We start from the raw sequence: 11,323 nt of genomic DNA on the forward strand, positions 1-11,323 counted from the left end.
TGCTGTTATTTTTAATAAGTCAACAAATTGTCTAATTCTCTTGGAAATTCTTTGATTTTAGGAAATGGACATTTTACACAATTGCCTTGGAGAAGTGCCGCAGCCCGGCTGGCTGGGCAAAATAAGCGGGGGGTGACGAATAACTTGTGTACGTTGATACAGCAGGAGTGGGAGCCGTTTATTGCAGGACAGGAGCAATATTTATACATTCCACACAGCTTATCTAATTAGCATAAACTAGATACATCAGTCAACCAATCAGGAATCTCCACACTTAATGGCTTGCTTTTGTTACTTCTCAAACCACTCCCTCTGGCATTTTGCCAGGCACCATCCAGACTTGTTTACGAACTCTAACATTCCCCTGGCAAAATGCCAGGTGTTATTTTGACTTGTTTACAGACTCTAACAGAGAAGTTAAAAAAAAAACAGATTTCCAAATGCATTATCAATAAGTAGGACATTCTGATCCTGAGATTGGAAATGGAGAAGACATGGTGAGTTTTGGGGTTCAGAGGTTCAATTCAGTAAGTGAAGGAGGTGAGGGAGAATGGACATTGGCAGAAAGCTTATTTCCACTGGAGGACTGGAGGAGGGATTGTGGAAGTGCAGGCCGAGAGACAACTTGGATCTCAAGTCCACCTGAAGTAGTCAAGTTCACTGCCTTGAACTGTCGGGGAATGGAGGGGGACAGGGACCTACTCAAGTGCCACCCTTGAGCTGTCCTAGAGGGCAGGGCTATGACTTATTGTCTCCTAACACAGTTCTGGTAATACCTATTTTGTTGAAATGAAGTGGCTTTTAGGGACCCAAAGGCATTTCCCTACATTGAAATCAGGTGATATCTAGAGATCCAGACTTAACCAGGGCAGTTTTGCGGGGGTGGGAAGAGTGAGCCTTGGAGCAGTCAGGAGGGAGTTGTGTCTGCCACGAAGCCATTGGATGGCTGCCCTGAAAATGGGTCATGAAGGTGCCCTCAATGAGAGGGAGGAATATAGAAATGTCATCGACCTCATAATTTTGCTGAAATCTGGCTCTGCTTCCTCAGCCCATTCTTCTGAAACCTATTTCCTGGAGCCAAACACTGCAGGATTAATACCCCAGCTCCAAATCCCTCTGGAAATTCAGGTTCCTCTGGGATTCCACCTTCTAGAGGTAAAACAGTGAACTCAGTTCCCTTTAAAACCATCATCTGGCTTAATTTTTGACCTCTTTCCTAATTTCTAATTTAGTCAGATAAATCCACATACCCTAAAACCATGCCCTGCCCCCCCCCATTGGTTTCTAGGCTCATTTAAGTACCATTGGAAGGGAGGAAGGGAGCTCCCTGCTCAGCTGGCTCCCTGCACTGGGGCACCCTGTCTCTCAGGAACATGGAGACAAGACACCTACCCTGTCTGCCATGAGGAAGGTGAAGGGAGCAGGGGAGCCCAGAGCCTCAGAAGTGAAAGTGCTTTGTGAAAGGTTGAAACAAACACTTATTTCAATTAGAAGCAACTGGGTGGAGACCTGGGAGATAAATGATGGGGCTCGGGTCACAGCAGATAGTGGTGGAGTTGGGCTAGAACAGGTTCCTTATCCCCTGGGCAGCAGCACTTTGGTCACTAGATCACACTGACCTTCTGATTGTCTGGTGGAATGGACTCATCTCTTCCCAAGCTTAGGCTCTCTGTGCATGTGTGTATATATACATGTGCATGCACTTACACATATAATTATTTTTGTTCAATATGGATGTTAAAGGTCTTGGGCTATAGTAGTTTCTAGGGACTAATTTGAAAAATCTCTACTGCCTCTGAGTGTGTGTGTGTGTGTGTTTGTGTGCATGTAATAATGCCTATGTCTTTGTGTGTTTCTGTATTTTGTGTGTATTTTAGCTGGGGTGGGGTCAACTGAGCTGGGGAGAAGGAGGACCAGGAGGAATAATTCCAGGTGTCAGAGTGCCCAACCTCTGTTCTGAATTCTGCCGGGAACACTACCCCAGGAGCCCCGGCCCCTCCAGACTGGACCTGGGTGTGGACTGAGACGAGGGAGCCACTGCCCTCTGCTGTACTAAGAGGTGAGTGCTTCTGACTTGCCAGCTTCACCTTGTCCTAGGTGGGGGCAGGGATGAAATAGAAGCCTGTACCCCACGGGGTACAGGATCAGCTGATCCACAGGTGTTGGGGGGTCCTTTCACTCTTCTTTGAAGTTCTTAGCTGCAGGTGGTAGGGCAAAAGTACCTGACACTTGATTGTGGGTGGGGTCAGTCATTGTTCTAGGGCCTCCCCAGGCAAGATCTGAAGATGCTGGAAGCTTCCTGGCGTCATTGGAGGGTCAACACTCAGATTTTTCCAATGCCACTCAAATTGAATACTCTTAAAGGGAAAACCCCTGTTGGCTTTGGGCCAGCCTTCTCATCTGTAATCACAGCACCCTGGGGGGGGGGAGAAGTCAAATACTGCTTCTGAATACGAGCTATCTATATTTGCACAGGGCACTATAATTTGTCAGCTCTATTCTCATGGGTCATCTCAGATGATCTTTATAAACCTGGGAGATAATCAGCACATCGATTATTCTTCTCACTTCACAGATGGGAAAACTGAGGCCCAGAAGGTTTACTGACCTTTGATTGACTTGGATGTGATTAGTTAAGACATAAAATGTACCTCCAGCTGGAATGAAATTCATCAGACTTTAGATTAAAATAAATTATGCTTCAAAACAGTGCCAAGCAAAACACTCAGTAATTAACAGGGACAGAATTCATAGCAGCGCTGTCCAGCTGCTTTCTAACAACTCTGGGGCCTGAGCTTATGGCTTAGCTCAGGTTCTAGAGCACATCCATTTTTACCAGGGTCACCAGAGCATCTCATGGTTCCTAACTGTTTCACTGACACTTATTTTCTTTTCAATAATAATAATGTTTATAGTTTTATGGTGTTAAATTTAAAATAATATATCTTGTTATAACCTCCTAATCTGTTTATAATACAAGGGCAGTAGTAGTTAATATGGCTCCTGTTTTGCTGTTGCAGAAACTAAGGTTGGAAGAATTTTCATACCTTAGCAATTGATGTTTGCTTTGGTATTTACTCTGTGCCAGGTATTCTGCTGTTCCATAGAATATAGCAGTGGACAAGATAGTCATGGTCCTTGTGCTCATGGAACTCACAGTCAAGTAGGGGAGAAAGACGCACAGAGTAGATAATGAATGTATATTATGAGTGTCATGAACTTGAGCAGGCATTATCAGCATGAATGGCAGGGTTCCTACCTGGTTGAGGCTGCAGAGGAAGTTTCCCTGGAATCCATGGGTTAAGTGGAATTGGCCAAGAATATGGGGTTGAAACTCAGGGCACAGAGTAGTCCAGGCAGAGGTACTGGCAGTGTGATGGTCCTAAAAAAGGAGGTTTCTTGGAACATCCAAGGATCTGAGAAAGCCAGTGCAGTGGAACAGAGAATAAAGGAGAGTGGTTCAAGGCAAGACTGATGAGGCCATATAGTAGAAGTTAATCTTTCAGCCCAATCACACACCTAGGTGGAGGCAAGATGGGAACTAAAATGGTATTAGCTTTTGGTGAGTCCTTAATCTCCGTATTACTGTTCTCCCGCATTCTTCTACTTTCTATGCAAACCTATGGGCCTCAATTTTCCAGGACCATAGCTCCTCCCATCTCTGTCTCATGCTTCAGCTGTGTTCCCAACAGTATGTGTACTCTTTTGTCTCACAAATCAAACCCCTAATACTGCTTAAGCTGGGGGTTAAAAACACAAATTTGTCAATAGGTGAGGTACTTGAAAACCACTGCCTACTATATTATCAAGTGTTGGGGACTTGGCAAACTCGGCAAAGTATGGTAGAACTTTCTGTGATGGCGGAATGTTCTTTGCATTGTCCTATATTGTAGCCTTTAGTTATGTGGCCAGCATTGACTGGGAAATGATTTTTTTTAGTTAACTTTATTTTGAACTTATATGGCCACATATGTCTAGTGGGCTACCATATTGAACCATGAAGCTCTAGCTATTTGTTTCCATTCTGGAGCGTGGGATCAATATTGCCAGAGATATTCCAATATTTTAAGAGAAGCCAAATCACGGAATTCTCATTTGAAATATTCTGATTTTAAAATTTTGGCAACAAATTGAAATTTTAAAGATATACTGTGGTACTCCTGCCTCTGGGAAGATGGAGTAGATTTTCTTATTCCTCTTGCTAAGTACAAAAAAAAAAAAAAAACCAGAATGTGATATATATATATATATATAACGTATCTATCTCTATCTATCTATCTATCTAATCTATAACATGATGAGAAGATTCTGAAAAGTAGAGAGATGAAAGCAGACTCAAGATCTTGGGACCTATTATGGTTTGGATCTCAAATGTCCTAGAAAGGTCCATATGCTAAAGACTTTGTCACCCATCTGTGGCACTTTTGGGAAAATAGTGGAAACTCTAGGTGCTGGGGCCTAGTGGAAGAAAGATGGTTCATTGAAGGCACACCCTTGAAGGCAATACTGGGACCCGGGCCCCTTCCTCTCACTCTTGGCTTCCTGGCTGCCCTGAGATGACAGCTTTGCTCCTCCACATGCTCCCTACCACAGTGTTCTGCCTCACCATAGGCCCAAATCCAATGAAGCCAAGTAACTTTGGACTAAAACCTCTGAAACTATGAATTAAAATAAAGCCTTTCTCCTTTTAAGTTGATTATCTGAGGGTTTTTCATCATGGCTAGGGATAGTGGACTAATAGTGTACCCAAGGTGAGACACAGTGGTCAGTTCTCTGGGTTTTATTTTTATGTCACCTGTCTCAGCCTTGGAACTGAAGAAGTCAGCAAACCAGAAATACTGATGGGCACAGAAAACCTAAGCCCTAACAAAAGCTTGGACGTTCTGGCCAAAGAAAAAAGAGGAAAGCCCAGCCACATAGAAAACTTTCCGAAAAAACTACTCCAGTCAATAACTAGAGAAAAACCTAGAGTGTCACTCCCACTGCGCCAACAAAGGCCAACTGGAGAGCTTCGACTTCCACCCTCATGAGGCTGTAATAAGTCGCCAACATCCCTGCTGAAGTGGTTCCAAATGAAGCCACATGGGGAACTGAAACTTCATTTCCATGAGCTCATGGCCAGCTCTCCTTCCCACCCATGCAACCATGGTGTCAGTGGAGACCCCTTGGGGAAGATGGGAGCTTGGAAATCCACCTCCACCTTGTAGTAATGAGGTTCTCCTTCCCTTCCTTCTGGGGTGGTGCCTGAGAAGGTCTTGCAGAAAATCAGGACTTTCAAATGACAACACTCTTAGACTGTGACAAGATATGCACATATAATGTAATACCAAAGAAATTACTAATAAATAAAAAGCCATAAAAATATACTTAAGGGGCTGGGATTGTGGCTCAGTGGTAGAGCACTTGCCTAGCATGTGCAGGACCCTGTGTTCAATTCTTAGCATCACATATAAATAAATAAATAAAATAAAGGTATAAAAAATTTTTAAAAGTACTTAAAGCAATGTTAGGTAAATAAAAATGAATTTCTAAAAAATAATCAAGGAAGGCAGAAAGACAAGAGAGGCTAGGCAAAAGAAACAAGGCAGGTAGAAGAAACAGGAGAACAATAAATAAATAAATAGCGGAACAGAAAAAAAAAAAGCAAAATGGCAGACTTCAGACTTAAATCCTACTAAAATTTTCTCCCTAAGACTAAGAAGGAAGCAAGAATGTCCACTGTCAGCACATTTAATATAGTGCTAGAACTTCATTAAGTGCAATAAGGCAGGAAAATAAAATAAAAGTAAGTCACCTCAGAAGGGAACATGACATGATTGTCTATTTGGAAAATCTTAAGAAGTCCATAAAACAAATCAAATAAAACTCCTATACTAATAAGTGAATTTGGCAAGATCACAAGATGTAGGTTAAACGTGAAAAACATTCTAGCAGGGCTGGGGAGTTGTGGCTCAGTGGTAGAGCGCTTGCCTTGCATGCATGAGGCCCTGGGTTCAATCCTCAGCACCACATATAAATAAATAAATAAAATAAAGATATTGTGTCCATCTACAACTAAAAAAAATTATTAAAGAAACATTCTAGCAATGAATACATAGACACTGAAATTAAAACTACAATAACATTTGTAGTAATTAAAAATTAAAATACTTGGTTGTACATCTAATAAAACCTACATAGGACTTGCATTGTGAATGCTGATAAGTATAATCAAAGATCTAAATAAATGGAGAAAATATGTATTCGTGGATTGGAGAACTCAACATAGTAAACACAAGGACTGGAAACTCATGGTTTGGAAAACTCAACATAGTAAAAATGTCACTTCTCCCCAAATTGATGTGCAGGTTTAACAAAATTCCTATCAATATCTTGGCAAGATTTTATTTGTAGATATAGATAAGAATATTCCAAGCAGTATATAGAAAGGTAAAAGAACTCTAATAGCTTAGACAATATTGAAAAGGAAGAGTAAAGCAGAAAAAACCAGTCTATCCAATTTAAAAACTTAGATAGCTACAGTAATTAAGTTTGCATCTTAATTATGTTGGCAGAGGAATATACACATAGATCAATGGAACAGAATAGAAACCCAGAAATAGACCTCCACAAATATGCCCAACTGATATTTTGCAAAGGTGTTAAAGCAACTCAGCAGAGAAAAAAAATAGTAGCCTTTTCAACAAATGGGGGCTGGAGAAACAGAGTATCAGGAAGTTAAAAAAATAAGAATATTGCCTTTCTCACATATTTTACAAAACTTTGCCTAAATGAGCTTATTATAAAATGTAAAACTGTAAAACTTTTAGAACAAAATATAAGAGAAGTTATTCAGTCTCTAGGGTTAGGCAAAGAGTTCCTAGACAAAAACATAATCCATAAAAAAAGAAACATTAATGAATTGAACTTCATTAAAAATAAAAACGTCTGTGAGAGGCTGTTAAGAAGATGAATAGACAAGCTGTGTACTGGAAGAAAATAACTGCAACAACATATCCAATACACAGAGCTAGTACCTAGAACACACAATATAAAGAACTTTCAAAACTCAACATCCATCTACAGGTGACAAATAAGCATGTGAAAAGACTTCAACATAGTCAGCCATTGGGGAAATGCTAATTTAAACCCCAAGGAGATGTCACTGCACAACCATCAGTGTAGCTAAAAATAAAGGGAGTGACAGTACTAGACCCTATTGAGGATCTAGAGAAACCAGATGACTCATACATTGCAGGTGCGATTGTAAAGTGGTATAACAACCTTGGAAAACAGTTTGGCAGTTTGTTAAAATACTAAGCATGCAACCACCATGTAGCCCAGTATTTGCATTCTTGGCCGTTATCACAGAGAGATGAAAACTGTGTTCACATAAAAACCCACATGAACACGTTAATACAGCTTCTTCATGATACACAAAAATTGGAAACAGCCTAGAGGTCCTTGACTGGGTTAATGGTTTTTTAAAAAAAGTATAAAAAAGAAGAGCAAATGGATCAGGGGGAGGGAGAGTGGAAGGTGCAGGCCAGTGAGAATGATCAGATTATGACTTGTGCATGTATAAATATGGCATAATAAATCCAACCATTATATATAATTCTAATGCACAATTTCAAAAACAGGTACACCTATACCATGGAATACTGCTCAGCAATAAAAAAGTGCAAATCAATGATACATGCAACAAAGAATTAGGTGGAGCAAACCCTCCATCATTTCATACTGTATGATTTCATTTATATGAAGTCTTGAAATGCTAAAATTATACGAATGGAGAACAGATTAGTGGTTGCCAGGGATTAAAGGGTAACAAAGGCAGAAAGTTAATATGGTACCTCTCACAGAAGTGATATGTGTGATCTTGAGTTGTGTTGATGGAAGTGTTTGATATTTTTATGTAATATTTGCTAATATCCTAGTTGCAATATTGTTCTTCAGTTTACCATCGTTCCTCAATGTTACCATTTATAAAAAAAACCAGTTTCTCCTACTGTATTCCCACAACGCAGATCACTTCTGTGATCCCAGGGTATGTGTGGGTTTCTCTCCGTCAGCAAGTAGGCAATCAGTTCTGCAGAGGATACCAGCTGAGTGTCCTCAAATGCAACTTAACTCTTCTGCTATCTCAGATTCCACAGGTTGAGGCCTCAGTCCTATGACTGCTCCCTCTTCAGAACTGGTCACAAGTCCAGGCCTCAATAGAACTTCTAACCAACTGGGGTTTTCATGATCCCCACATTGGGTTCAATTGATTTGCTAGTGTGGCCCATAGAACTCAAGGAAACACTATGCTTACATTTACAGTTTATTATAAAAGACATTTTAAAGAATACAAATAAGTAGCCAGATGAAGGGACACAGAGCTTGAGGTCTGGAAGGGTCCTGAGCTGAGGCGCTTCCATTCCTGGGGAGCTGAGGTGCACTTCCCTCCCAGCATGTAAATCTGCATGAGTTCAGCTGTCCAACAGACCTCAGAACCCGGTCCATTTTGGGTTTTTATGAAAACCTCATTCAGGAATATGACTGACTGATTAGGGAAAACAAGCAAGGCTTGTAAAGATTCTTCTTGACCTCTCTAGGCATCATCCCTTACTCCAGGGTATTAAGTAGGACCTTCTGAAACAGGGGTCTTATGATCTGGTGTCAGATAGGGGAGATCAGAGAATTTCTTCTTGGCCAGCTCTAAGACAGAAAGGCAGGGAATATTATAATATATTTTTTTGTTTTTATGACCCACCTTGGGAAAAGAAATTCAGGTTTCTCTCACTTGGCTTGGGGAGAAAAAGGAAAAGGTGAAAGGAAGACAGAAGGAGAGAGAGAGAGAGAGAGAGAGAGAGAGAGAGAGAGAGAGAAAACAGGAGAACTTGTGCACAAGTCAGTGGGGGGTTAGAGAGAGGGAGAAACACATGATAGCTCTCTGAGGGTCTAAAGTGCCCCAAGATTATAACAAAAGACTGTCTTCTACCTTTATCATTCTGAAGCTACTCCAAACCCAGTTAGGGACCAAGGACAAAAGGTCAATTACTTTAGTTCTGCTGTTCTAGTCATTTAGGAAATAGCAAGAATTATGGTAGATATGAGTCAGAAGCCATGGATGAAAGTGACATATCTAAATCATGATAGCACAGAGCCTAATCTTACAGCTGATTGCATCTTCTTTTTCTCACTTATGGTAGATTGTTTCTTCTTGAGTTGTACAGTTTTGCAATGTGAACTTAACTTCAGTGAGACTTTATCTTTAGGAACCCCATGAAGACTGTGTTAAGAGTGTTTCCTATTTTCCATTAATTAAGCCAGGCACCCCAGGAGAAGTACCAGTTGGGGACCATTTGTAATGTTAATTTCTTGGGTTGGGGATTCCTATGCTATACAGGCAATATAGATATGGACCCCAAATTAATGTAGTTATGTGTTGTAGTAGAGACCACTTTATTTTCTCTTCTATCCAAGGTTGATTTCTATCCAAGTTGATTTTTATTTCTTCCTTATTTTTTCTTTTCAGTTAGTTGTAATTTTTCAAACATTTATCTTTTTATTTATTTATTTATTTATTTTTTCCTTTTTTTTATTATTGGTTGTTCAAAACATTACATAGTTCTTGATATATCATATTTCACACTTTGATTCAAGTGGGTTATGAACTCCCATTTTTATCAAACATTTATCTTTTTAGATTTCTATTTTTTAGTATTTTGAGTGTTCATTTTATACCGTTTCCTTTGCGGTTATTCAAAATATTATATACATTTCATGTATCATTAATAGTATCAATATTTTGCCACTTTTAGTGAAGTATGGAAACATTTCCTTTTAGTTCCCTTTATCATTCTCAGTTTTAAATATTATTGTTTTGGCATTGGAAGGGGTTTTAATTTTTGTTATTAAATATTATTCATGAAATTTACAAGGATATATATATATAATATATATATACATATATATTATATATATATATATCCTATCATATGTACCCATATTTTTGTTCTTTCATTCTTCTGGAAACTTGAAGTTTCCTTCTTTTGTCATGTCTTTTCTGAAGAATTCTTAAGGGAAATTCTTGTGACACATTCCTCCACGTTCATTTGAGAATGTCTTGATTTCTGCTTTATTTCTGCAGGATAGTTTTGCTGGATAAGACATTTATGGTCCACAGTCCTTTTCTTTCAGCACTTAAAAAATGTCATGCCACTTCCTCTGGAGAGAGTTTCTGATGAGAAATCTGCTGTCATTCAAATTGTCTTTCATATGTGGTCAAACTGACAATTTTCCCCAGCTACCTTCAAGATTTTTTTCTTTGTCTTTAATTTTCAGAAATTTAATTATGTTGTGTGTTGGCCTCTGTTTCTTTGGATTTATCCAATGGAGGGTTGGTTCATCTTTTGAATATGTAGACTGATGTTTTTCACCAAGTTTGGGGACTCTCCATTGGTTATTTCTTTAAATATCCCTTCAACTCTACTCTCTTTTTCCTTGTCTTCTGATCCAGTGATATGTAAGTTGGGTATTTTGTTATTATCTCACAAGGTCCCTGAGGCTCTGTTTTTGTTTTTTCAGTTTCTTTTATTTTTGTTGCTTTTTAGTTTATTTTTAAAGTTTCTGTTTTATTTGTTGTTCAGATTGGGTGAATTTTATTGATTTATCCTCAAGTTCCCTGACTTTATTTTCTATCATCTCTACTCTAATATTTAACCTACCCAACAAGTTTTACTCCGTTACTGTATTTTTTGGTGCTTTTTCTCTTTAATACATGTTTCTTTGTTGAGATATTTGGTTTTCACTTATTTCAAGAGAATTAGTGATTTCTTATTAAAACATTTTATAATACTCCAAAATACTTGATAGATTATCCCAATCCCAGCATCTGGTATATCTTGCTTTTTGGCATCGGTTGATTGTTTTTTCTCAGTGATTTTTTTAGTCCTTGGTATGACCAGTGATTTCCAATTGTGTGCTAGAAATTTTGGCTATTGTATTAGGAGTCTGGGTTCTCTTTCAATCTTTTGTTTTAACAGTAACTTTAAGTTTAGGCTATAGTTTTGGCCTGTTAGGAACTCTGATTCTTATGAAAGTTGAATTTCAGAGCTTTGCAGTGTTCCGATTGTCTTTTTGGTTATTGGATGTTGTAACCTTCCTACTGGTCTTTGCTGGTACTGCTAAAGATGGCAGAAGAGGGTTTCCAGACTGGGCCACCAAATGTCTACCACTTGGGTAGGGGCCTCTCAGGTTCATGGGAATGAAGATGTGTCCTGGGCTGAGCCACTTGTCTTGGCAGAATTTTTCTTGCTGGTGCAGGATGCCTGGTGTCTCTCAGTGGGGGAGGGGG

The 11,323-nt window shown here is 39.3% G+C and overlaps 1 long non-coding RNA gene across 1 annotated transcript; it reads left to right on the forward strand.

The window, feature by feature from the left end:
• The first annotated feature begins 411 nt into the window (after nt 1–411).
• LOC125612941 lies at nt 412–2,059 on the forward strand. The gene is made up of 2 exons (XR_007343420.1): nt 412–497; nt 1,878–2,059. It is a non-coding gene; the product is annotated as an uncharacterized LOC125612941 (long non-coding RNA).
• Nucleotides 2,060–11,323: the final 9,264 nt, after the last annotated feature.

This window comes from Marmota marmota, unplaced genomic scaffold (genome assembly GCF_001458135.2).
Source record: "Marmota marmota marmota unplaced genomic scaffold, marMar, whole genome shotgun sequence".
Taxonomy (NCBI): Eukaryota; Metazoa; Chordata; class Mammalia; order Rodentia; family Sciuridae; genus Marmota; species Marmota marmota.